General features: G+C 44.0%; 1 long non-coding RNA gene across 1 annotated transcript; it reads right to left on the bottom strand.

Moving 5' to 3' along the window:
• Positions 1-6,281: 6,281 nt before the first annotated feature.
• On the bottom strand, positions 6,282-23,705 carry LOC133239540 (uncharacterized). Its single transcript, XR_009733870.1, has 2 exons — positions 23,598-23,705; positions 6,282-6,400 (listed from the first exon to the last, which is right to left on the bottom strand). It is a non-coding gene; the product is annotated as an uncharacterized LOC133239540 (long non-coding RNA).
• Between the last annotated feature and the right edge of the window lie 3,575 nt (positions 23,706-27,280).

Below are 27,280 nucleotides of genomic sequence, written 5' to 3'. Positions count from 1 at the left end.
CTCAGCAAATCCTCTCCCCACAAAAGCAAAATAAAACTAGAAAAATGGTCACAAAGAATCATTTCAGGTCTCTAGGAACTGACCAAAGGCAGACAACAGATTGAGAAGTTATTCAATAAAGCTGCTGAACCTTGAAAGGAACAGTGGGAGTCTGTGGAATTTTAGCCCAGGGCCACTGCCTTCCTCCTCTTTCCACCCAGGTCCGCTGTGGGTAGTTCTACCAGGATGTGGCAGAGAGGCTGGCTTTATTTCAAACAAAATGCAGCAAAATCTATGCTCAAGAAATGCCGAAGGAAGTTCTCCAGGCTGAAAGGAAATAATAACTGTAACTCAAATCCACACAAAGGGATAAAGAAAACTAGTAAAGGTAGTTATAAAAGTATAAATACATTTTTCTCTTATTAACTTATTAAAAAGACAGTTACACAAACAGCAATTATGATACTGTACTATTGAGCTTACAACATATAGCTATGTGACATGTGACAATAAAAGCACAATGGAGGGGATAGGAAATGGAGGATATTGGAGCAAGGAAATGACTCCAAATGGTAATTCCAATCCATATGAAGAAATGAAGAATAACTACACGATAAGTATACAGGTTAATATAGAAGAGTTTATGCATACATTTTTCTTCTTCTGTTAACTTCTTTAAAAGATTGTAAAAAGCAATACTTACAAAACTATATTGTTGAATCTGTAACATATATAGATGAAATTATATGCTGACGATCAAAGAAAGAAGAAAGGAATGGAGCTATATTGGAGAAATGTTTTTCTATTTTCATGAAATTAAGTTGATATTAATCTGAAGTATATTATAATAAAATATGCATTGTAATCCTCAGAGAAACCACTAATAAAGTAATTCAGAAATAGTTTAAAATAAAGGAATTAATATGGTATACTAGGAAATATCTGATTATTCCCTGGTAGCTCAGTTGGTAAAGAATCTGCCTGCAGTGCGGGAGACCCAAGTTTGATCCCTGGGTAGGGAGATGCCCTGGAGAAGGAACTGGCAACCCATTGCAGTATTATTACCTGGAAAATCCCATGGACAGAGGAGCCTGGCAGGCTACAGTCTATGGGATCACATACAAAAGAATGCAGTAAAGAAGAAATGGGAACAAAAAGGCTATGAGACATAGAAACCAAATAGCAAAATAGGAGCTATAAATTAAACCACATAGTAATTACATTAAATATGAATGGATTAAACATTCCAATCAAAAGACAGAGATTATCTGACGGGATTAAAAGCAAATACAAAAACAAAAAGAAACAAGATCCAACTATATATGTCTTTCTGCTCTTCAGAAGATACTGATAAGAGAATGAAAAAATAAATTATGGACTTGGAAAAAATATTTGCAAATCACATATGGCTAAAATGAAAAAGACTGACCATAACAAGTGTTGGACAGGATAAGAAACAACTGGAACTCTCACACCCTCACATGGAGTGTAACCTGGCACAACCAGTTTGGAAAACAGTTCAGTCGTTTCTTACAAAGTTACAATTATATCTACCATATGAATCAGCCATTACACTGCTATAGATTTATCTAAGAGAAATGAAAACGTAAATCTACACAAAGCCTGTACACAAATATTCACAGCTCTAGTTATAGTGGACAAAACTGGAAACAACACAGTTGTCTATCAACAGGTAAACGGATTATGGTGAAGATGTACAGCTTTTCTTTCCATTCACTTGTTGATAGACATTTGTGCTGTTTCCGCTGATGCAAAGAGCTGACTCATTGGAAAAGACCCTGCTGCTAGGAAAGATTGAGGGCAGGGGGAGAAGGGAGCAACAGAGGATGAGATGGTTGGATGGCATCATTGACTCAGTGCACATGAATTTGAGCAAACTCTGGGAGATAGTGGAGGACAGGGAAGCCTGGTGTGCTGCAGTTCATGGGGTCACAAAGAGTCTGGCACAACTTAGCCACTGAACAACAGCAACAACTCAGAAATAAAAGGAATAAACTACTGATACGTGTAACAACATGGATGAATGTTAAAGAAGCCAGACCAAACTAAAAAACAGTACATACTGTGTGATTCCAATTATATGAAATTATACAAAATGCACACTAATCTGCAGAGACAGAAGTAGATCAGTGATTGCCTGGGGTACTGAGCTGGTGAGCTGGTGAAGAGACGTGGGAGAGAAAGATTGCAAACGGACCCAAGGAAAGTTTTAGGGTGATGGATATGTTCATTATCTTAATTGTGGTAATGATGTCACAATCGTATATAAATGTCAAAATATCAAATTGTACTCCTTAAACATGTTTATTGTATGTCAATAATATCTCAAACTTTTTTTTTTAAAATACTAATCAAAGAAGTATTCTGCCTCTAGCTTACCTACACCTTTGTCCTTCCCCACAACAATTAACCTAAAGTTTCTGGGCTTCCCTGGTAGCTCAGTGGTAAAGAATCTGCCTGCTAATGCAGGAGACATGGGTTCAATTTCTGGGTTGGGAAGATCCCCTGGAGAAGGAAATGGCAACCCACTCTAGTATTCTTCTGGAAAATCCCATGGACAGAGGAGCCTGGTGGGCTACAGTCCATGGGGTGGCAAGAGTTAGACACAACTGAGTGACTAAAACAACAAGAACAGTCTAGTGACTATCCCTTAAATGCTCCTTAAACTTGTGAATGAGTAAAAGAATGAGTAAATGAGCCCAGTTACCAAGCCATTATTTATCCTAACATAAATGCCTCAGTATTTTCAATTCCTGCTGAAAAAAATGGGAACAAACAGTTTATTCTTTGAGGATAATTTTCATGTGCAGCTGGACAGTGATTCCAATTTCAGAACACTTATGATATGAGACACAAAGTACTTTACAATTTATGGCTCTAAAATCCATAGCAAACACAAAATGAGTGTCATGCTCAGTGATTAGAGCTATTCATTTTAGCATATGGAGGTATCCAAGAACTGCTTCTGCCTGCAACCCTATTTCTTAAATCAATAAATGGATATCTTTTAAACTACAGTTCACATAAAATTAATCCAGATGATTTGTGCTTTTATAATACAAAAAAGATCTTCAAGACCAAGATAATCATGATGGTGTGATCACTCACCTAGAGCCAGACATCCTGGAATGTGAGGTCAAGTGGGCCTTAGAAAGCATCACTATGAACAAAGCTACAGGAGGTGATGGAATTCCAGTTGAGCTATTTCAAATCCTGAAAGATGATGTTGTGAAAGTGCTGCACTCAATATGCCAGCAAATTTGGAAAACTCAGCAGTGACCATAGGACTGGAAAAGGTCAGTTTTCATTCCAATCCCAAAGAAAGGCAATGCCAAAGAATGCTCAAACTACCACACAATTGCACTCATCTCACACGCTAGTAAAGTAATGCTCAAAATTCTCCAAGCCAGGCTTCAGCAATATGTGAACCGTGAACTTCCAGATGTTCAAGCTGGTTTTAGAAAAGGCAGAGGAACCAGAGATCAAATTGCCAACATCCGCTGGATCATCAAAAAAGCAATAGAGTTCCAGAAAAACATCTATTTCTGCTTTATTGACTATGCCAAAGCCTTTGACTGTGTGGATCAGAATAAACTGTGGAAAATTCTGAAAGAGATAGGAATACCAGAGCACCTGACCTGCCTCTTGAGAAACCTATATGCAGGTCAGGAAGCAACAGTTAGAACTGGACATGGAACAACAGACTGGTTCCAAATAGGAAAAGGAGTATGTCAAGGCTGTCTATTGTCACCCTGCTTATTTAACTTATATGCAGAGTACATCATGAGAAATGCTGGGCTGGAAGAAGCACAAGCTGGAATCAAGATTGCTGGGAGAAATATCAATAACCTCAGATATGCAGATGACACCACCCTTATGGCAGAAAGTGAAGAGGAACTCAAAAGCTTCTTGATGAAAGTGAAAGTGGAGAGTGAAAAAGTTGGCTTAAAGCTCAACATTCAGAAAACGAAGATCATGGCATCTGGTCCCATCACTTCATGGGAAATAGATGGGGAAACAGTGTCAGACTTTATTTTTCTGGGCTCCAAAATCACTGCAGATGGTGATTGCAGCCATGAAATTAAAAGACGCTTACTCCTTGGAAGGAAAGTTATGACCAACCTGGATAGCATATTCAAAAGTAGAGACATTACTTTGCCAACAAAGGTCCGTCTAGTCAAGGGTATGGTTTTTCCAGTGGTCATGTATGGATGTGAGAGTTGGACTGTGAAGAAAGCTGAGCATCGAAGAATTGATGCTTTTGAACTGTGGTGTTGGAGAAGACTCTTGAGAGTCCCATGGACTGCAAGGAGATCCAACCAGTCCGTTCTGAAGGAGATCAGCCCTGGGATTTCTTTGGAAGGAATGATGCTAAAGCTGAAACTCCAGTACTTTGGCCACCTCATGCGATGAGTTGACTCATTGGAAAAGACTCTGATGCTGGGAGGGATTGGGGGCAGGAGGAGAAGGGGACGACGGAGGATGAGATGGCTGGATGGCATCACTTACTTGATGGACATGAGTCTGAGTGAACTCCGGGAGTAGGTGATGGACAGGGAGGCCTGGCGTGCTGCGATTCATGGGGTCGCAAAGAGTCGGACACGACTGAGTGACTGAACTGAACTGAGCTGAACTGAATATTGCTTTAGTTACCTGTCAGGATTTAAGGTTCTATTGCAGGTATTCTCTTAAAAATAACTGATTATGATGGTTATACAAACTAGAACTCTAGGACAAGTAGCTATTGAGCCTATGAAATATTTATAAACCACCTTTATTGTGAGTGTTTTCTACCAGATTTTAATATACATGTGCTATCCTTTATCCAGCTTCTTCCAGATATTGGGCTCCTGATTTTAAAGTGTAATAGATGATTTGAGCCTAAGCTTATTTATGTAGCAGCTATTAAGCAATCAATAGGATTTCAATTTCTCAAACAGTCTCAGCTTAGTTTCATAAAGCACCACTTTTTTATACTACAAAAACAGCATCCTCCTTGAGAAAAGATCCAGATCATAATTAAATTACATTGAAACTTTTATTTGTCACTGACCTGACAGTGGTAAAGTTGAATCCGCAGGGTCTGATGAGAGGCAGTATGCCTTTGCAAAAGAGCAAGAGCCTTGAACTCATGACCTGGGTTCAAAGTGGCTCCTCTACTTGTTACCTTAGACAGATCTCCATCTGGTTTCCTCATTAGTTTAGAAATGGATATATATCATAAATACCTTGCAAAGTTCTTTTAAAGAAGAAGATAAAAAATTATTTTAAAATACCAGCATGGTGCTTAGTATAGAGTGGTGGTAGTTTAGTCGCTAAGTCATGTCCGACTCTTGTGACCCCATAGACCGTAGCCCACCAGTTTCCTCTGTGCACAGGATTCTCCAGGCAAGAATACTGGAGTGGGTTGCCATTTCCTTCTCCAGGGGATCTTCCCAACCCAGAATTGAACCCAGGTCTCCTGCATTTCAGGCAGATTCTTTACCGACTGCGGTATGAGGGAAGCCCAGAATGAATGTCTTGAAAGAATGTGTGCTCCGTTGTGCCTGACTCTTTGTGACCCCATAGACTGTAGACTGCCAGGCTCCTCTGATCATGGAATTCTCCAGGCAAGAATACTGGAGTGGGCAGCTATTTCCTTCTCCAGGAGATCTTTCCGACCCAGGAGTCGAACCCAGGTCTCCTGCATTGGCAGGCAGATTCTTTACCACTGAGCCGCCTGGGAAGCCTAGTACAGAGTACAGAGTAGGTACCCAACAAATCAAACAGTTCAGTTGTTCAGTCGCTCAGTTGTGTCCCACTCTTTGCAACCCCAAGAACTGTAGCGTGCCAGGCTTCCCAGTCCCTCACGAACTCCCAGAGCTTCCTTGATGTTCATCGGGTCAGTGATGCCATCGAATCATCTCATCCTGTCTCGTCCCCTTCTCCTCCTGCCTTCAGTCTTTCCCAGCATCAGGGCCTTTGCCCTGATGAAGTCAGTTCTTCGCATTAGGTGGCCAAAGTATTGGAGTTTCAGCTTCAGCATCAGTCCTTCCAATGAATATTCAGGATTGATTTCCTTTAGGATGGACTGGTTGGATCTCCTTGCAGTCCAAGGAACTATCAAGAGTCTTCTTCAACACCACAGTTCAAAAGCATCAATTCTTTGGTGCTCAGCTTTCTTTATAGTTCAACGTTCACATCCATACATGACTACTGGAAAAACCATAGCTGGAGAAGGGAATGGCAAACCCCTTCAGTATTCTTGAGAACCCCATGAACAGTATGAAAAGACAAATCAATAAATGTTAGCTTATTTACTTATTTTCATAGATTATTCCATTTTCCTTTAGAGTAGCAAATATTGGCTCTGCCGCTTGCCAGCTGTGACTTTGGATAAGGTGGGTCTCAGTTTCAGCATCTGAAAAGTGAGAATAATCTTGTGTTAAGGATCAAAACAAGATAATTTACACTGAAGAGTTTCATCAGTCTCAGAGTATTTGTGAAGGTGAGATGGTCTTTCTCTCTCAAAGCTTCAGCCAGGCCTGGTATTTGCTGGAGATGGGAAACGGTTGTAACTAAATGTTAGTGGCCTCACTGGGTGGGATTCCACGCTGAGTGGACAGGCCTGAAAAAGATTTTCACCAAAAATATATAAATCACTGGGTTCAGGTCTGGGTCTGTACTAGGCCCTGGGATCCAGTGATGAACAAGCTGACAGAGTCTTACTCAGACAAAGCAAGGCTGTGGGCCCAAAAGGCAGGTCAGCGGAGGTCGAGGGGGACCAGTCAAATGTGTTTCTAGATTCTGCTTCTGAAGAACTTCTCCATCCACCCTGTTCTTACCATCTTTATCCACTACCCTAGTAAAACTGCCCCACTATATCTTTGCTACTACTTAATTACATGGCATATGCCATTCATTTCTAAATAATCACAATGAATAAGAAGAAGAAATTAAAAAGTTATATTTTTACCCTCATTTCCAGTGTTTTCTTTTATTGCCAGTTTTGGATTTTGATGCCATGCAGGCAGCAAAGATGGCCTCTGAGATTTATGCTTTTTGCAATTCGAGATGTTATTTTTTTAGCATGATTAATGTTTAATTTTATGAATGCTTTTTTAATGTTTGAAGAGAATGGCAATTCTCTACTTTTGTTCAGTAAATGCTGTATACCTATCAAGTCAAGCTTATAAGTCGTGCTGTTCTAATAACCTTTGGGCTCACTTTTGTTAACTGGATCTGTAAATTTCTGAGAAATGTCTACTCTCATTTTCCCATATATCCTATCTCATCTGCTTCCTCGTATCCAGGGAATCACTATCATTGCTTTTTCTTCTCAGTGTTATAGAGTTAGTATTTTAAAAATTATTTTACCTACCATGTCTAGGGCTTGGGAGCAAGACAAAAAATAGATACCTATACCCAATGAAACGTCCCTTCTCTTAGTATTCTGTGTGTCCAAAACTCATATTATAGCAAGGGCCTGTGTTTGGGAAGGGGAGGGGAGGGCGTCTGCACAAGAATTCCTGAAGAGGCACTGCAGCTCCTGTGCGCACACACGTGATACAGAAGGCAGGCGGAGTTGGGGGTTTTCTTTTAATAGTTTCTTTATTTTCGGCTATACCGGGCCTTTGTTGCTTTTCTCCAGTTGTCGCAAGCGGGAGGTAGTCCCTAGTTGCGATGCACTGGCTTCTCGTCCTGGTGGCTCCTCTAATTGTGGAGCACAGGCTCTGTGGCACAAGGGCTTTAGCAGTTGTGGTTTCTGGGCTCCAGAGCCCAGGCTCCATAGTTGTGGTGCTTGGGCTTAGTTTCTCAGCAGCACGTGGGATCTTCCTGGACCAGGGATTGAACCTGCATCTCCTGCATTGGCAGGCGGATTCTTTACTGCTGGGCCACCTATGGGAAGCCCCCACACTGGGGTTAGATTATGGTTCTTAGCCTAGGTCTGCATTCACCAGCTGGGCCACCTTAGCAAAGTATGTCAAACAACAAGCTCAGTTTCCTGGTCTGTAAAATGGGGGTAATGATAGGAATGGCATTACAGGGTGGTGGGATTTCATGAAATAATAGGTAGGAGGCACTTAGAAGAGATCAGGCACAATCAAACCCCTGGTAACTATCTCAGAGAGATAGTCACGGTTCTGCAGAGCATTTCACCCAGCACGGAGGATACAAGAACAAGATGCAAGCCAGTGCTCTGAAATCTCTTACTGTCTGCCTAGCTCAGCACTGAATACCATTAGATGCTTAATAGATATGTTTGATTATTAGGCTGAGTAGAAATATAGTTCTTACACTTGAGGAATTTCCACTCTAATGGAGAAAAGAAAACAAACAAAAACCCAAATTCCCAAGAACACAAATTAGATTTACATAAATAGGCACAAATATATTGTAGCAGTTACAGTCTGAGGGGTTGCTGGAATAATTAGAGTAATCCAAACAAAAAAGGATTGGCTCTGTAAATTCACCTCCAACCTAGAATCCATTATAGGTTCTTTTAAAATACAAAGATAAAAGAAGGCCTGCACATGGGATATATTTAATATGTACATTTATTTAAAACTTTCTTTTATGAGTGTGAGAGACAAGACACCAAAAAGGTGCAAGTAAATATATTAGAACAATTTCATCATGAACCAGCACTCACTCAGCATCGCCTGAAGGCATGCTTTGTTTCGTGGGTGTTACTTTGAAAAGTTTTCCTATTGCTTTATACCAAGTTTCTTGTCAATTTCATCCAAGCTGCCTGGAGACATTTGAATCTGTGGCCCCTTCAAAATATTCTGAAGTTGCCTCCATTCCCTTTGGAACTTGTAGAATCATTCTGTTGAATATATTCAGCTTATCTTCAGTCAGTTCAGTTCAGTCACTCAGTCGTGTCTGACTCTTTGCGACCTCAGGGACTATAGCACTACAGGCCTCCCTGTCCATCACCAACTTCCAGAGCTTGCTCAAACTCATGTCCATCGCATCGGTGATGCCATCCAACCATCTCATCCTCTGTTGTCCCCTTCTCCTTCTGTTTTTAATCTTTCCCAGCATCAGGGTCTTTTCCAATGAGTCAGTTCTTCGCATCAGGTGGCCAAAGTATTAGAGCTTCAGCTTCAGCATCAGTCCTTTCAATGAATATTCAGGACTGATTTCCTTTAGGATGGACTGGTTTGATCTCCTTGCAGTCCAAGGAACTCTCAAGAGTCTTCTCCAACACTACCGTTCAAAATTCTTCAGTGCTCAGCTTTCTTTATAGTCCAACTCTCACATCCATACATGACTACTGAAAAAACCATAGCTTTGACTAGATGGACTTTTGTCAGCAAAGAAATGACTGCTTTTTAATATGCTGTCTAGGTTGGTCATAGCTTTTCTTCCAAGGAGCAAGCATCTTTTAACTTCATGGCTGCAGTCACCATCTGCAGTGATTTGGAGCCCCAAGAAAATAAAGTCTGTCACTGTTTCCATTGTTTCTCCATCTATTTGCCATGAAGTGATGTGACCGAATGCCATGATCTTAGTTTTCTGAATGTTGAGTTTTAAGTCAGCTCTTTCACTCTTGTCTTTTACTTTCAACCAGAGGCTCTTTAGTTCCTCTTCGCTTTCTGCCATAACGGTGGTATCATCTGCATACCTGAGGTAGTTATTGATATTTCCCCCTGCAATCTTGATTTCAGTTTGTTCTTCATCCAGAGGATTTTTTTTGGCTACACTGCTTGCAGAATCTTAGTTCCCGGACCAGGGATGGAACCCAGGCCCCAGAAGTGAAAACCTTGAGTCCTAACTATGAACCACCAGGGAATTCTTTTTGATCTTTTTTAAAACCAGAGATCTTTCTAATCAGTTGTGGTGAATAACAAGCATGATCAAGATGATAATTCCATTTAGGGGTCAAAATGAAACATGAATATAATGTGATCATAAAATCTTCTAATTATATAATGCTCACTGTATACTAAACATATATATTAATCAGAACATCAGTTTATCTGCCTAAATACCAATTTTAATTAATCTTTATGAAAGAGCTATGTGAGTGAGCAGCAGAACTGGGATTAAAACAGAAGCAACATGACACAGACTGTACGCTCTTACCCACGATAAGACTGTAATTATTGTAAGTAATTAGACTGATTTTCCTGTGTGACTCGTAGACTGGTTCAACCTCGTGGCAGCACTGGGTTCTCACCAGCAGATGCCGTAAAACAGAAATGCCAAGTGCTTGTCTTAGATTAGTGGAAACTTGCAATGGAGATATGCCGGCATTTTAAGTGCATCACAGCTGGGTTTCAAGATTATTGGGTTTCAGTCTACTTTCCAGTGGTGGTTTCCTTTGGAAAAATTATTTGGCTTTTCTCCTGTTTCCTTATTTATAAGAGGCAACTAGCATCTGCCCACTCCCGACTTTATGATGACGTGAGGAATAATTATACGCTGTGTGCCTGGTTTTGAAGAGCGCCATGTTAGAGACATGATATTCATTAATTATGTATTAGTCTTTATTGCATACTTTATGCTCCTTCGGAGACTATATTTTTGACTTCTTTCACTGATGTTGTAACAAACAGTGGAATTAGTTTTCTTTGATCATTGCCTGTAGTGATCAGATAAAATTCTTTCCTGAAATTCTCAAGGGCCACTTGTCAGAGATGGAGCAGCATACTGGATTGGATGGGACTTGCTCACTTCCCAGAAAGAGGCGGAAGGCAGGTCAGAGAACTCAGTCACCACTAGGGGGAAGAGCTTTGGGGGAGGGTGCATAAAGAGAACAGCCAAGCAAACCCAGTGTGTCTGGGGGGCAACCATGCCTGCTCACCCCAGATTTGGGAATTTTGGGTATCCAGCCAGGAGGATGGGTTCCAGTCAAAACTTGGAAGGCAGTGGTCCTTGTCCAGAAGATCTCACCATGAACTCCAGGGTAGGATTAGGGCAAGATGCAGGCCCCGTGGAAGGGAGGTCAGCAAGAGATAGATGAAGCTAGAGTGCCAAAGTGCCACCCTAGAGTGAGGAACTGGGCTGTGGAGCAGGGCAACTGGCTGTCACCTAGTAGGGAAACTGAGTCAGTAGCCTATTCAGAGAGCTTCGTGCCAACCACAGCAAGGGGGGAAGAGGTGCTGCGGCTCAGAAGCTGCGTGAACCCAGAGTTCTACTCAGAGGCAAAGGACTCTGGGGCTGGTGGCCATGAAGCCCATTCATACAGCTGGTGTCAGTGGAGATAAGAAGCCGCATGCCGGCCTCCAGAGACCACCCGCAAAGGCCGGCCCACAGAGGCCAGCCAGAGAGGGTCTGGCTCTCCTCTGAGGGGGGTTGGCTTGGAGCGTGGGGTGCGCCACTGCATCGCACAACTCTGAGGCCGTGTCCTCCTCACTGCAGTCCGTGTGAACTGTGTCCACCTCTCCCCAGCCCAACCCCTGCCGCCGTGCAGTGCACAGCCTTGCAGGCTTTAGGCAGTGTTCCTGGGCCGCGGTACCTGCTGGGAGAAGCCATCTGCAGACATAATTGCTGGCAAATGGGGGCGCAAGCCAGGAACCAGCACTCTGCCTCCATCCACAGGCGACAGGCAGTGCCAAGCGGCCAGACACCACATTCACTTATCTTTCACTTTGTCTTATCTGGCCCTGGAGTGAGGGAGGAAGAACTTTGTAACAAGAAGGAAGAACGAATACTGGGGACATGGAAAAGAAGGTACGCAGACGCCGTGCCTTACTGGTGTGATTTTCCCACAGGCTCAATTCGCTTTCTGCCGCCCATTTTTCATTATACTGATTTCTGATACACAAGTCGAACACTGTTATACTGATGTAACAGAGGTATAAAGGGCACTTTTTATCATGGACCTGTTTATTCCTATCATGACTCTGCTTAAATTCTGTACTTAGGCTTTCCTTTTATTTTTAAAATGAGTCCTTGAACATGAATGGTCATGGAAAATTTACTGTAGTATAATTGCATGTAATCCTCGAACTTCATCCAAAAACAATTCCCGGGTAGCAGAGAACTGTCATATTCAATTGTGTTTCTTCATTGCAACAACCTTTGTGGGGGGAGGGGAAGCAATTTCATTTGCTTCATTTTCATACAAAGTAGAAGACCCATTGTGCTTTTGTAATTAAGTTCCCTCCCATCAGGAGAAAAGAACCTGTCTATGAAATGTGCATTGAACCCAAATGGAAAAGTTAATTCAAAATAAAAAGCAATGATTATCTTGTGTTTATTAATGAGATAAATATTTAATAAAATATCTCTGTTTTCATCTTTCTATTTTAAAACATGGCAATTTAAAAGCATTTTTGGATGTAATAGCACATTAAGAGCTTGAGTTACTAATTGGATTAAGTACTCTATATTTCTCAACCAAGTGCCTCTTGGCCATATCTTCACAGAAATAATGCAGCAATCTGAGTGACAAGAACCTCATCAAACCCCCTTTGCCTGTCTTGGGATAAAGGCTTATCTGAAAGTTAGAGTCCTAAGGCAGAGGCTTCATGGGTTGTGCTGGGAAATTGTATGGTATTGTGATGTTAGATTTCATCAACTTATAATTTGGAGTTTGAAGATATTCAGGTTTTAGCAAGAATTTTTTTAGCCCTCTTGTACCCTTACCAGAAATCATCAGCATCAGTGGGCTCAAAAATTCTCTTGTCGGGAACCTGAGCAGCATATCAGGCTCAGAGAAGGCTGAGCCTGGTCCCCAATCACTGCCGCTCTGGCAAGAGTCACTCCTTGTTTGTACCTCTACACATCTTTGATCTCCTGGAGGAGAGTACGGCAATCCACTCCAGTATTCCTGCCTGGAGAATCCCATGGACGGAGGAGTCTGGAGGACTGCAGTCCATGGGGTTACAGAGTTGGGCCCGACTGAGCAGCTAAGCACAGCCCACAGCACACGCATCTTTGTATCTCTCTTGCTCGTGTGCCCATTTCCTTTTGTATTTTCTGGGAAGCACCATAGCCTAGTGGAAAGAATACACATTCTGAAATCCTGTAAGCCAGATTCAAATCCTATTTCCCTTCAAATGGGGTAAACCAACAAGCCGGAGACTCAGGGAAGAGTTGCAGGTCAAGTCCAAAGGCAGACTGCTGGCAGAATTCCCTCTTGCTTGGGGGACATTAGTCATTGTTCTAGTCAAGCCTTCAACTGATTAGATGAGGCTCTCCACATCACAGAGGGCAATCTGCTTTATTCAGTGTCTACCAAGTTAAATGTCAGTTTCATCCAAAAATCACATTCACAGATATAGCCAGAATAATATTTGACCAGTCATCTAGGCACTGTGGTACAGCCAACTTGCCACATGAAATTAACCGCTGTGGGGTGATAGTCAAACATCTGATAGCGGTGATGTCACTGACATCCTAAGTCAGAAGTGGACTCAGGCCATAACCAACCAGCTCAGCTGCTCTATGTGACCCTGGGCAAGCCACTCAATCACTGTGTGCCTCAGTTTCCTCAGTTTTAAAAGGCGGGGAACAATCCCTACTCCCCAGTCACTGAGAGCCTTATATAATACAGCTGGCTCAGAGCTGAAATACATTTGAGTTCCTTTTCAGGGCACAGAGCATGTGTTTTCCCGTCTGCCTGTTGCAGTTATTTAAGTTATAGTTGTTACAGTTATTTTGGTTTCTGCTGAATTCATTTGCTATTAGACAAATAGTTTATGAGCACATACTATGTGCCAGGCACTGTTCTGGATGGGGGACCCAGCACTGTGAATAAACAAAGCAGAGCTCCACTCTCTGCAGCGTATGCGCCAGTGGGGCGGGGAGGGCAGGCAAGACAAACAACAAACAAGTCAACAAAACAACTTGAGATCAGTGCTGTAAAGAAGATACTTCGGGACAGTGGAACAGAGGCAGGAGCAGGGGAGCTGGTTGGAGGCCTCAGGAAGGAGGTGACGTCTGAGCTGTCCTGTGAACAGGAGGGAGGAGCCAGCCTTGAGATGCTCCCAGGGCTGTGTTCCCAGCAGAGGGGACCACAGGTGCAGAAGCCCTGAGACATCAAAGAGCTCAGTGAACACCAGGAGAGAAGAAAAACAGCATGCTGGCTAAGAAATGGTCAGCTGGCAGAGAGCATTGGTGGCTGAGATCATAGACATGGGTGCTGCAGAGACGGGAAAGGCTGGCAGTTCTTGTAGGGTCTTGTAGGTCAGACTAAAGGGTTGGGTTTTATTCCCAGTACACTGGCACCTACTGGAGGGTTTAAAGCAAGGAAGTGATGTAGAAAGATTTTTAAAAGACAACACTAGCCAGTGTGTTGTGGAGTACTGCAAGAAGCAACTGTGGACATGGGAGGACTAGTTGGTAAGCTATTTCCCCAATCTGGGTAAGAAATAAAGGCAGCTGGGACCAGCTGGGAGCAGCAAGATGGAAAGAGATGCGTGGATTGACAGTGTAGTTAGGAGGTGGAGCCATTTGTGCGGGAGAGGCAGGTGAAAGATGAGGAGAGAAAGAGTGAGCTGGGTTTAGCTTGAGCAGGTGGCAGAGGGTGGAGCGATTCTCCAAGTGGTAAAAGCAAGAGAAGAATTACACGAGTTTCTTCCTTCATATGATGCTGGGTGTATGAGTTGGGGAAGGATGATGCAGATTCAAGAGTTCTGTGTGGCCATAGTAAGTCTGAGATGCCTGGAGATGCCAAGCCCAGTGCATGAGCACAAGGGGAGAGGTCAGGGCCAAACATATAAGCCCAGTATCTCATCAGCCTCCAGGTAGCACTGAAAGCCATAAACTAGATGACATTAGCAAGGGGTAGGTAGGTAAAGAAGACAGTGTGCTAAGACTGGGATTCTGGTGGAGGAGGGAGAACCAACCAAGGAGACTGGGAAGAAGCCATCAATGAGTGAGGTGACCCAGAAGCCACAAGAAGAGAAAAGACGCTTTCCAGGAGAGAGTGGTTAACTCTTAGATGCCGCTAACAGGTCCAATACTTTGGCCACTTGATGCAAAGAGCCAACTCATTGGAAAAGACTCTGATCCTGGGAAAGATTGGGAGCAGGAGGAGAAGAGGGTGACAGAGGATGAGATGGTTGGATGGTATCATTGACTCAGTGGGCGTGAGTTTGAGCAAACTGCGGGAAATAGTGAAGAACAGGGAAGCCTGGCATGCTGTAGGCCATGGGATTGCAATGAGTTGACTTAGTGACTGAACAATAACAACAGGTTAGGCGAAATGAGGACAAAAAAGATCATTGTGTTGGGCAGTTTGGAAGGTCTTTGGTGGCCCTGACAAGAGTAACCTTAGGGGGCCACTGGGGCACAAACACAGCTGGCGAGATGGCCAGGGAGAGGATGGGATGGGAGGAGGGAGACACATGCGTTGACACACCTAAGAAGCTTGAATGTGATCAGAGCAGAGTGAGGAGTCTGGGGAGTCAGCAGAGGGCTCAAGGAGGTGGTGTTTGCCATGGGAGATATTCATCAAACATGCCTAAGTGCTCATGGAGATGATCAGATAGAGAGAGAAAGTGGTCCTACAGGGGTGAGGGAGTGGAATTGCATGATGAGGAAAGAGGGGCGGGGAGGCAGAACACAGGGAGGAGAGTAGCTTTCTGGAGAAGCAAGGGCACTTCTCTCACAGTGGAAGAGCAGAGGTCAGAGTGGGTCCCTGTGCAGGGAACTGCTGGGGACGGGAGGGTGTGCCTTTTCTCAGGGAAGCAGGAGGCAGTTAGGAGTTTACTGCATTTAAGGATCAGAAGAAAAACCAGTATAGCCAGAATATTGTCAGCAAGTGGGAGAGTATTAGTAGGTGAGGTCAAAGATGGGGAGGGTAGCAGATAATGGACAGTGAAGAGTTGACATAGTGAACAGGGAAGAGTGCTGAGGGAGTTGAGAAAAGAAAGAATAGCATGAGATGGTTGTTTTGGAGATGAAGAAAGGTGAAATGCCCAAGAAGCCTAGGAGGATCATCAGGGAGTGCTGATTTTGAGGGCGGAACTCAACCCAAGAGCACGTTTCAGCTGTTGAGTGTTGGCCTGGGGTGAGCCGATGGCTGAGCATCACTGCAGTTTCTGATTGGCCAGGCAGGTGAGGAGATGTGGAAGTAAGGCAGGGAGCAAGTGGAACTTAAGCTGGGTGGGAGGTGTATCTGCCTCCAGAGCAAACAGATGAAGCTCAGAGAATTCAGCTGGAGGAGAGTACAATGAATGTACTATTTGCAGAGATGGGATGGTCAGAACCACAAGGGGTGAGACCAGCTCCAGTCAAAAACCATTCCTACCTCTAGAGCTGTTGGGGCAGATGGAGGATTGGTGCCATCAGGTCTGGCAAGAGCTTGGAAGAGGGATGTCCCATGGCAGCTGCAACCACTGACACCACCAGAACTGTGATGAGGCAGGGATGGAGCAAGACCTCTCCTACCCTTTACCTCTCTAGTCTCTTGAACTTCCTGTCCATTGACCCAACTGGAAATCAGAAGGCAAGGACACCAAGTATGTGCTCCCCAGAGGTCAGATCACAGAGCAAGAGGTTGGGGAGAGGGTTAAGGAAAGAATTAACCCAGGAAGAGAGAATGGGCAGGAGGAACATGATGGATGATGCACAAATATCCTAGTGACAGCCCCCAGCTAATAGAAGATGAGGCTGAGAATGATGTCATCAATTCTTTTCCTCCCACGAAGTTTAGCACAGGGCACTTCATGTAAAGACCCAGCAAATGTTGGACCCAATCAGATAGTTGATGTGATTAAGTGCTCAGGCTGCCTCCACTGCATATGGTTAGTGACTTATGAGATAAGCATCACCTAAATGCACTGTAGGTCTCAAGAGCCCTGAATTCTTACCTTCTTTAAACCCAATAACCCCATATCTCATACTTGAATCAAGTGAATAATTTAAAGTGCATATTTTAAACCTCTTACTGCACAAGTTAAGTCGCCATGCAAGTTATAATAGGAAAAAAATAGCAAACAGCATGTCTAGAGGAACGGGAATGGCCATGTAAACTATGGAACACCCCCTACAGGGAATTTTTGGAAATGTATAAAATGATATCTACAAAAGATGTATAATAACAATAGTAAAAGTATATCTTGTGTTGTTCATTGAAAATGCAAACTTGCATCACAATGAAATCTAAATTATGGAGGGGGAAATACTGTATACCAGAAATGGAGTGGGGAAAATCCCACAAAACTGAGATTATATGTGTGTTTTTCCCTTTTTTATATATTTTACTATATATTTCAAATCTTCAATAATTTTATTCTAAAAACATATCTTTAAGGAACCAGTGAGAATCTGGAAGTAATGACATCTTTTGCAAAAGCATCCATGGAATTTGGCAAATCAAACTTTTCCAGCATTTCCTCTCTCTACCTGCATTGCTTGTGGATATATTTTGTCTTTTTGTACCTAGGATTTCAATTCAGAAAGTCTTGCTTCATATGCTTTAGAACTTGGCTGATATAGTATTTGACACTTGAGATTCCAATATTCTGTAGCTCCAAACATGTCCACCCCAATATAGAACACCTAGTGAAAAATCTAGAAGAATTTAGTTGGCCATTAAAGTTCAGTGCAGTGCAGTTCAGTTCAGTTGCTCAGTCATGTCTGACTCTTTGTGGCCCCATGAATTGCAGCACGCCAGGCCTCCGTGTCCATCACCAACTCCCGGAGTTCACTCAGACTCACGTCCATCGAGTCAGTGATGCCATCCAGCCATCTCATCCTCTGTTGTCCCCTTCTCCTCCTGCCCCCAATCCCTCCCAGCATCAGAGTCTTTTCCAATGAGTCAACTCTTCGCATGAGGTGGCCAAAATATTGGAGTTTCAGCTTTAGCATCAGTCCTTCCAAAGAACACCCAGGACTGATCTCCTTTAGAATGGACTGGTTGGATCTCCTTGCAGTCCAAGGGACTCTCAAAAGTCTTCTCCAATGCCATTAAAGTAGGTGATATCTAATGTTCATGAGTTTCAGTGGATAATGCCACTGCATATTTTAAACATGGCCTAAAATGAGATGAAACAGAGATAGGGTGTCTGTCCTGTTTTTTAAACTACTTCTGTTGGGTCTATATTCTGTTGGGTCTCACTTCAGGCTGTTAGAGTCCATAAACTAGATGGCTTATAAACAACAGACATTTATTTCTCCCCATTTTGAAGACCAAGATCAAGGCACTGGCAGCTTTGGTGTCTGATAAGAATTTGCTTCCTGCTTCATAGCTGGTATCTTCTTGCCATGTCTTCACGTGGCAGAGGAATGGAGGGACCTCTCACGGGTCCCTTGTACCAGGGCACTAATCCCATTAATGATTAAGTAGCCTAATCACCCCTCAAATACCCCTTCTCCTAATACCATCTCTCTGGGGGTTAGGTTTCAACACATGAATTTGGGGGCTGACAGAAAATTCAGTCCATATGGGGACTTTCTTTGAAGAAGCACCAAGGCAGTCACATGTGAAACAGCAGGAACTGGGATCCTTCTTAAGCTATGAGCCCTTTTAAAAACTTGATTGGTTGATTTTAGGCTGCGCTGGGTCTGTTGCTAGGTGCAGGCTTTCTCCGGTTGCGGTGAGTAGGGGCTAGTGTTCACTGAGGTTTGCAGGCTTCTCACTGCGGTGGCTTCTTCTATTGCAGAGCACGGGCTCTAGATGAGCAGGCTCGATAGTTGTGGCACAAGGGCCTAGCTGCCCCACGGCATGTGGAATCTTCCCAGACCAGGGATCGAACCTGTGTCCCCTACACTGGCAGGCAGATTCTTAACCACTGGACCACCAGGGAAGTCCAGCCTCTCAGCTTTTTTACAGGCTAAGGAAACTTACCAACTCTAGGGAGCCCATAGATTCCTGGCAACCTCAGATCCCCAGGTGAGCCAAACCTCTTTTCATTTCCGGTGTTGGGGAACAATTTGAGTTTGTGTCAGCGTGTGCTGAACGCTCAGAAGTTGTTCCACGCCACATCCATTTAAGTGGATGTAACTTTTTATTATTACAGCCACTTATTTGAAGGCACATAATACCATCTGGAAGGGTTTTTCCAGGCAGTAGTAATTGATCACTCTGGAATTCAACTATTAAAAAAAAATAAAGACATGGCTTTAATGTTTAGCTCTTGTCTCTCACGCTTGACAAGAATCCTCTTCATCCTGTCTGTGATGTGCTTCTCTTTTGTGTTTCAGTCTGAAAGAATAAGTCACTTTGGGTGAAAGGTGTCTAGACGTCCAGAAACTTCCATTCATGCAGACTTCAAACTATCACTTGGGAAAGTTGCCAACATTATTTGCTGTGTGTGCCCTTATTTCAGAGTCACGGGAGGTCTGAAGGAGCTTCCAGCGTCACATCCACATAACCGCCGCTTAGTGAGCAGAGCTTCCTTGCTGTGAGCCACGTGCTGGATTCTTCTTATGAGTTCTAGTGTGTTCCCCTCGTTAGCCTCCCTGAGTGGAAGGTATCCTCCCCATTTAAGGAAGATAAGGTTAAGATTGGGGCTTCCCTGGTGGCTCAAATTGTAAAGAATCTGCCTGTAATGCAGGAGACCCAGGTTCGGTCCCTGGGTCAGGAAGATTCCCCTGGAGAAGGGAATGGCTATGGGGTCTCAAAGAGTCAGACATGACTGAGCAACTGAGCGTGCACACACAAACACACACAGGCTGAAATTTAGAGAGGCCAAATAACTCACTAAAAGCTCCCCAGGTAGTGAGTGACCGAAGTGGACCCCGTCTGGCAGAGTCGCAAACTCTGTGTGCTGCCTGCTTCTTCAGCATCCACCCCTGAGTGCCTGGGGGCCAGGAGCCCCGCATGACCAGGGACACGTCTGTCATCAACAAAGTCAGGTCTGGGTCTACTTATCCTGATGCAGCAAGGGAGGACGTTCATGCCTCCGAAGTTCGGGGAACCTCTCAACAGGGAAAGATGAGCTTATGCTGGGGGACTGTAAAGATGGATTACAAAAGGGGAGCCAGCTTCAGGCGTTCACTGTCAAGATACGGGGCAGTCAGCAGCTAGTACCCTGCCCATCTTTGTTCAGCGGGGAAGGACTAAAGTGGGGTGGGGACTGTCAGTAGCAAGAGAGCAGCAATCCCCCAGAATCACCCAGCAGAAGTCTTGGGGGCTGAAATACAGCCATGGATAGAAACCTCATTATGCAGCGTTGTCATGACCAGTTGGAAACGCTGCTTGTATTTCAATGGAAACTTCACAGTCTTCCCATCACAGGGCTGAGTTTCACTTTCTTAAGTAAAAACGGTATGACTTACCCCACAGTAGGTATTGGGAATGTAGCAGGGAACATGACATGTTCTCCTCCTCTCAAAAGGTTAGCAAAGAGAGGGCCAGGGAAGGGGGACACATTACCGAAGGTGATTTGTCCCCACTTTGTAACCAGGCTGTAGTCCTAATTGTTAAAATCTGCTGCACCCCTTCCACCCATCAGAAATGTTTGTGATGGTGAAATTTAAAAGGCAGCCCCACGACCACTGCCCTGGTTATCAACTGAAATGGTCTCTCAACAGAACTAAGGAGCAGTCCAGCTCTATCCACCTCCCATTCTTCCTTACTGTCCCCAGGATGAGCTTGCTAATATCCAAACTGTTGTTCAATTGCTAAGTCATGTCCAACTCTTTGTGACTCCCACCGCCCCTGGATCCTTGCAAGAAGGCTGTCTCCCCATCCCATGGGCTCAGAGCACCAGCCACACTCAGCGGCTCAGAAGCGTGGCGTCATTTGTTTCGTGTCTGTGTCTCATGCAGGACACCTTCACGTGCCCCATGACGACAGAGGTGGTCTGTCGTGTCCACCCCAGTCCCCTGATGCCCAGCATGGTGGGGACACTGCCTGACACTCAGTCGATGCCTGATGTAGATGAATGTCTTCTTAACTGCGTGCTCACCTCCCCACTCAGATGCCTGCCCGTAAGCATTCCATGTATTTTCATCTCTATGTCCAGAAATTAGCCCAGAAGTGGTCATGTAGTAGGTACTCTTATTTCCTATAAAATGAGTGATTGAACATTTTCCCCTTTGATCGCCCAATAAGTCACTTTAGAACCATGAAAAGGGAGTAAAATAATCCTATGTTCTTTTACTTGACTTGAATAGAAATTTTTAGTCTCTCCAAAATGTCATCGTTTCAAGTCTCAGCAGGCATACAAAACTTTTGGAAGCTCACTGCTTTGAGTTTTCATCACAGTTCAAATCACCGTGCTCCATGTAAAATGGAATTTGTATTTCTTGATCAGTATGGGGCCTTAGGCTCTCAAAAGAAAAACATGGCATCTCTCACTGAAGACGCTTTAACTCTACATCTGAGCGGAACTACTCCTCTCCTCTCTGAAGGAAGTCTTTGAAAAGAAGTCATTGAAATTACTGACCTAGCAAATAAACAGAGCTACCCTAGACTTAACCTTCATTACTGGGCGCATAAAACCTGCATACCCTATTTTCTGGGAAGACGCACAGGATGTAAATGCCCTTCCAGCTGTGAGCCCTCTGGAGAGCAGGCCTTCAGCTGTTAATCTCTGCCCACTGTCTCCAGCATCAAAACGCAGCCTCCGAGACATCTTGAACAAGTAAATTACTGGGGAGCTTGAGTATGTTCTTTAACAACTACTTGCTCTAGAGAGGCTGACAGTTTTAAACGGGTGCATTTCCAAGTGACCTCATCAGATGTTTCCACGAAGATGTAAGCAGCCTCGAGTCCAAGGAGCCTGCAGAGCAAGTATGAGGAGCACCCAGGCCGCCCCGCCGGGGGCCCGGGCTGACACCCACACCTGAGGGAGCCCCCTGGCACGGAAAATCGCTCTTTGCAACATGTTTCTTTCGGGTTTTTCTGTGATTCTACAGAACCCTGGCTTTTCCTCATCTGAGAAGTTAATATTGCTCCTAGTCAGAAGTTTTCCTAAAGTGATCAGATGAGCTTTCACAAATGCGATCCTCTCTATTCCATCCCGATTTCTTTTACTTTCTCTTCCTGCTACTTGAACGTCGTGGGCTTAATTTTTAAGATCTCAGAGGAGAGCAGAGGCTCCAGAAGAAGGGAGGGTATTTCATGCCACTCTTGGGAAGACTCAAACCTTACATCCAGTTTTTTTAAAAGAAAACTCTTCAAAACTGCGAAGCGTGAAGAAGTCGGAAACTTCTCATCCTGGTTTAATAACCAGAACGCCTTGGCTTATTCCCATTCAGATTTAGTTAGCATTCTCAACCCAAAGAAACCACCCAGACTCAAAGACAAGGTAGACTGGTCACTAATTGAGCCTTGCTTCTCTCTTCCTTAGGGTCTGAGGTTAACTACAAATGTGCCAGTGGCTAACTAATTAACCATCTAACGAATGGTGGTGGCTAGGGTCTCTGGATCTCAACCCAGGAGAAGGGCACAAGTGGCGAGACAATTGCACATCCCCAAATCTGAGAGACGAAGTCAAGGAACTGCATGCGTGCAACTGTGTCTCCAAGGCTGTGACTGTTTGTCCAGGCAATCAGTGGGCGATTTTGATGGCTCTTAGTTTGATAACACTCTGAATTTTGCAATACCAGTTCCCCCAGTCATTTTCAGTGCCGGATAGGGGGACATGTCATCCTATATCACTACTTTGAAGTCACCCAAATAAAATATTTATGAATTTCTGGTTACAACGCTTCTAAAACACTCTGTGATGGTCAAGGGCAATTTAGAAAAAAATTTCTATTTGTCCAGTCTTAGTTTTGGAAAGGGGTGCTACAGCAGATGGACATGATATTAATGAGCGCATTTCAATGCTGTGGAATCCCATGGTATCCTAGCTTATTACAAGGCTGATGCTGGACACAGAGTAGCTGTTTGCTAAATGCTTGTGCAATTGGCACTGATTAGATAGACCATGGGCCACAGCCTGTTCTGTTGCACCTGTCATGTAGAGAACAAGCATCACATACAGCTCACCCAGGAGGTGATGCTCCCCACCCACTGGAGCTTTACAAATGAAAGATTTCTAATGCAAATGAATTATATATTATACTTGAATAATGGACAGTAACCGAATAACACATTATCTCCATAAATATGTTCAACCAAAGCCTTAAGCATTATTCTTATTTACTAAAAAAGTAACCACAGAATTCATGTTAACGTAGCATTTTATGGAGCACACTACCTTGCATTTGTTTAAGAAAGTCAACTTCCTGTCCAGAATGTATACATTTAGTAGACCTTAAGGAAGAAGGTTGTGTGTACGTGTGTGCCTGCTGAGCCACTCAGTCGTGTCTGCCTCTGTGCAACCCCATGGACTGTAGTCCGCCAGGCTCCTCTGTCCATGGGTTTCTCCAGGAAAGAATGCTGGAGTGGGCTGCCATTTCCTTCTCCAGGGGATCTTACCTACCCAGGGATCGAACCTGGGTCTCCTGCATTGCAGATAAATTCTTTCCCTACTGAGCCACCTGGAAAGTCCCTGAGGAAGAAGCTTATTAGTATCTAAGTCATAAGGTGCAAGAAGGTGCAAGAAATATCACAAGTTACATGTAATGTCCCAAAGCCAGATATTGGTTAAATACAAAATATTTTAAAAATCACTTCTAATATTTAGATGTCAAACAGGATAATACATGCTGATTGTATTTTCATTTAGTTTATCTTACATGGGGATGAGTTTAAAACCAAATGGAGTGAGAGTGGGGAGAAGCAATTGAAGAAAATCAACATATTAAAAGGCACCTACCATGAGTGCAGTAAATACATTATTCAGCAGCAAGTTAGTGAGGCTGTATTTGCTTCTGAAGTTCTTACCAGAAAGAATGCTTTCTCCCTTAATCTGTCGTCTGCTGCCTGACTTTACCCAAGCAATTGTGACTTATTCTACTGATCAAACAGGCTGAGCAAGTTGATTATCTATGCATGGATGCTTCAGTGTAAAAGACATCTCGGGAGCAGTTCAACTTTCTAATTTTTAAAAAACAAAAGGGGCAAAAGAGAGGAGGGAATGGAGCCACAGGGCTTAATATCCAACTAACGAAATGCTAATGCACACAAATAAATTTTGAAAGAACACAAACATTGCTTTGAAATTAGTGATACCTCTTCCATTGTCTGAAAAAATGGAAGATTGAAACCTGTATCGCGATGTTTACTATGTTTAATTTTCAATTGTTTCTTTGATGCCTCAGATAGAAAGATTTGCACCTGCAAAGAAAAAAGGCTCTGAACAGATTGCAAACACTCTGCAAACACTTCATCAGGAATGTTAGTTGTCAGCATACCCCCAGCACAAGGGAGCCTTGATGATATCTTATATGCCTTTGACTCCTTTTGATTAATAAATGCAAACAATTTTTCTCAGTAACCTCTGTTGCAATCTCTGCATGACAATCAGGGACAACCTCTGGTGAAGGGAGGCACTGGAGTCTGTTTTCGGTTCTTCGGCTGCAGAATAAATAGTTGATGTTTAATGCCTTTTGACAATTAGAGAATGAAGTCTCTGCAGCTATGCAATTTCAGCAACTGTTTATTATTTCTGTTCCCTGCAATGAAAGATCAATGTTTACGATAATTTTAACTCCACTCTGGGTGGACAATTTGATTATTTCTTTCCCAGAGTTTCATGTCCTCTTTTATTGAATTCTTGGGTGCAAATATCACTGGCTTTTCACAAAATGGATTTGTGATGTTTCCATCAAAACAATGTATTGAATGGGCATTATAAGGAAGCCAAGTGTGACTCTCATGGAATATTCCATTGTTACTTCCCAAGGCAAAGACAGCAGCTGAAACCTGTGAGAAAGTCGAGTTTGGTCCTGCTCGAAGCCCCGTAGTCTTCCTTTGGGAGTGCCTTAGCAAGATCCATGACTTTGCTGTAGGTATCAGGGCAGCAGGGCACTCTGGAATTGCAGATTCTAGACTTCTCTGCTGCTGGGGAGCCTCTGCACAATGCGGAGGTGGTGGACAAGGGCGGCAGGGCTGTGGCATTGTATAGCTCCAGGAGACACGTTCCAGGGAATCGGGACAGAACAGTGGCCCGAGGCTGTGCGATGCACTCGGAGCTCTGGCAGATTTGTGTAAAGCTCAAGAGGTCAGGCATGCCAAGGACGCCAGGGTACAGAGGAAAAAGCCTGAAGCTTAGATACTCAGGCGTACATGGGTCTGGATCCAGGGGTGTGACCCTATGGCTTCTGCCAGTCGTCCATTCATCTTTCCCTCACTTAGTGATTCATTCCAGTGGTCATGTATGGATCTGAGAGTTGGACTATAAAGAAAGCTGAGCACCAAAGAATTGATGCTTTTGAACTGTGGTGTTGGAGAAGACTCTTGAGAGTCCCTTGGACAGCAAGGAGATCCAACCAGTCCGTCCTAAAGGAAATCAGTCCTGGGTGTTCATTGGAAGGACTGATGCTGAAGCTGAAACTCCAATACTCTGGCCACCTGATGTGAAGAACTGACTCACTGGAAAAGACCCCGATGCTGGGAAAGATTGAAGGCAGGAGGAGAAGGGGACAACAAAGGATGAGATGGCTGGATGGTATCACCAATGTGATGGACATGAGTTTGAGTAGGCTCTGGGAGTTGGTGATGGACAGGGAGGCCTGGCATGCTGCAGTCCATGGGGTCTCAAAGAATCGGACACGACTGAGGGGCTGAACTGAACTGAAGTGATTCATTCAGTTATCCAATACATGTTCACTGGGTCCTCCCAATTCGCCAGTCGCCCGGGGCAACGGTGGGGAGCTGGTGGCCCAACGGAAAGGAGAATGAGTTGGTACATGTTTAGTCAGTTTGGGCTGCTTTTGCAAGATGATGCAGACTGGGTTACTGATACACAACAGAAACTTATTTCTTTCAGTTCTTGAGGCTGTAATACCTGCTCAGGGTGCTGGCATAGTCAGGCTAGGGTCCTCTCCTGGGTTGCAGATAGCCATTTTCACATATCCTTATGCGGAGGAAGGGGCAAGGGAGATTTCTGGGGTCTCTTTTATAAGGACACTAATCTCATTCCTACAGGCGCCATCCTTATGAACTAATCACCCCCAAAAGCCTCTCCTCACATGAGAGACTTGCATTTCTTTTTCTTTTATTTTGGCCACACTCCGCAACTTAGGATCTTAGTTCCCCTGCATGCATGAAAGCTGTGTCACTTCAGTGATGTCCAACTCTTTGAGACCCCACGGACCGTAGTCCGCCAAGCTCCCCTGTCTGTGCAATTCTCCAGGCAAGAATACTGGAGCGGGTTGTCAGGCCCTTCTCCGGGGGATCTTCCTGACCCAGGGATCAAACCCAAATCTCTTATATCTCTTGCATTGCAGAGAGGTTATTTACCACTAGCACCACATTGAACTCATGGACAGTAAAAGCATGGAGTCCTGACCACTGGACTGCCCAGGAATTCCCCTAGAGGTTTGTATATCAACATATGAATCCGGGGTGGGGGACACCCTCGGTCCATAACGTCAGGCTGTGGCTGGGAAGTGGACTAAGGACTAGACCGAGGCCTGCTCAGCGCATTGGGAGCTTGGTTTGAGTGCTGGGAGGGAACGCTGCTCAGAGATGGGGTGTGGTGGGGTGGACTGAGCTGCCCTGTGGCCAAAGGAGGCAATGCCGACTTCTTTGACCAGACCAGGCCAGGAAGGCAATCAGAGCATTCCTAGGGCCTGTGGAAGTTGGAGCATTAGGCAAGTCACTGTAACCACTGTCACTCTGTCTTGAAACAAGGGACAATAATTCCTGACAAGAGACTGGTTGGGTGGCTTTAATGAAATAGTGTATCCAAAGCAAGTATAAAAGAGGATGTGCTAACAAATGACAGATGTAATGACGGATAGTGTTATAATTAATCTCCACTGGGCATAGCAGTTTCATGAGACTCTCACTTGGCCAAATACCGTATATTCCTCTCCATCTCTACACTATTTAATTTCTTAGATTTGTCTTAATGGCCTTGGCATCTGTATATTTGTTACCATAAGTCAGCTCAAATAATTTTCAGAAATGGATGGGATACATTGTAAATAGAATTATCTGGGATAATAAGTAGATTTCAAGTCCTGCTGATGAATTGATCCATCCATCTTATTTTCAAGGTGCTTTCTATTCAGAAAAAGATAAAGTGTCTGGGAGAAAAATAAGATGGAAGACAGAAGAATCTCAGTTGTAGATTATTATTTCTAGTTGGATGAACTGGTAGGAAGAAGTCCGCAGACTTTATGCACGACGAGACGGCTGTGCTGTGAATGTTCTGCTATCGTTGGATGAAGCCGTGTCACGTTCCAGCCAGCAATCAGTGTGGCAGGGGTTCAATGTGAAGAGTGACTGCAGGTGATAAATACTCCATCCTTCATACCCAGAGCTGATATTTGGGCCTGCCAACGCTTGGATCCACTGGCACTTTCTGACCCATGAGATCGGGACTCCAGG

This window comes from Bos javanicus, chromosome 26 (assembly GCF_032452875.1).
Source record: "Bos javanicus breed banteng chromosome 26, ARS-OSU_banteng_1.0, whole genome shotgun sequence".
Taxonomy (NCBI): Eukaryota; Metazoa; Chordata; class Mammalia; order Artiodactyla; family Bovidae; genus Bos; species Bos javanicus.
Note: the sequence above shows the minus strand (reverse complement) of the source record. Positions and strands in the feature narration are given on the sequence as shown.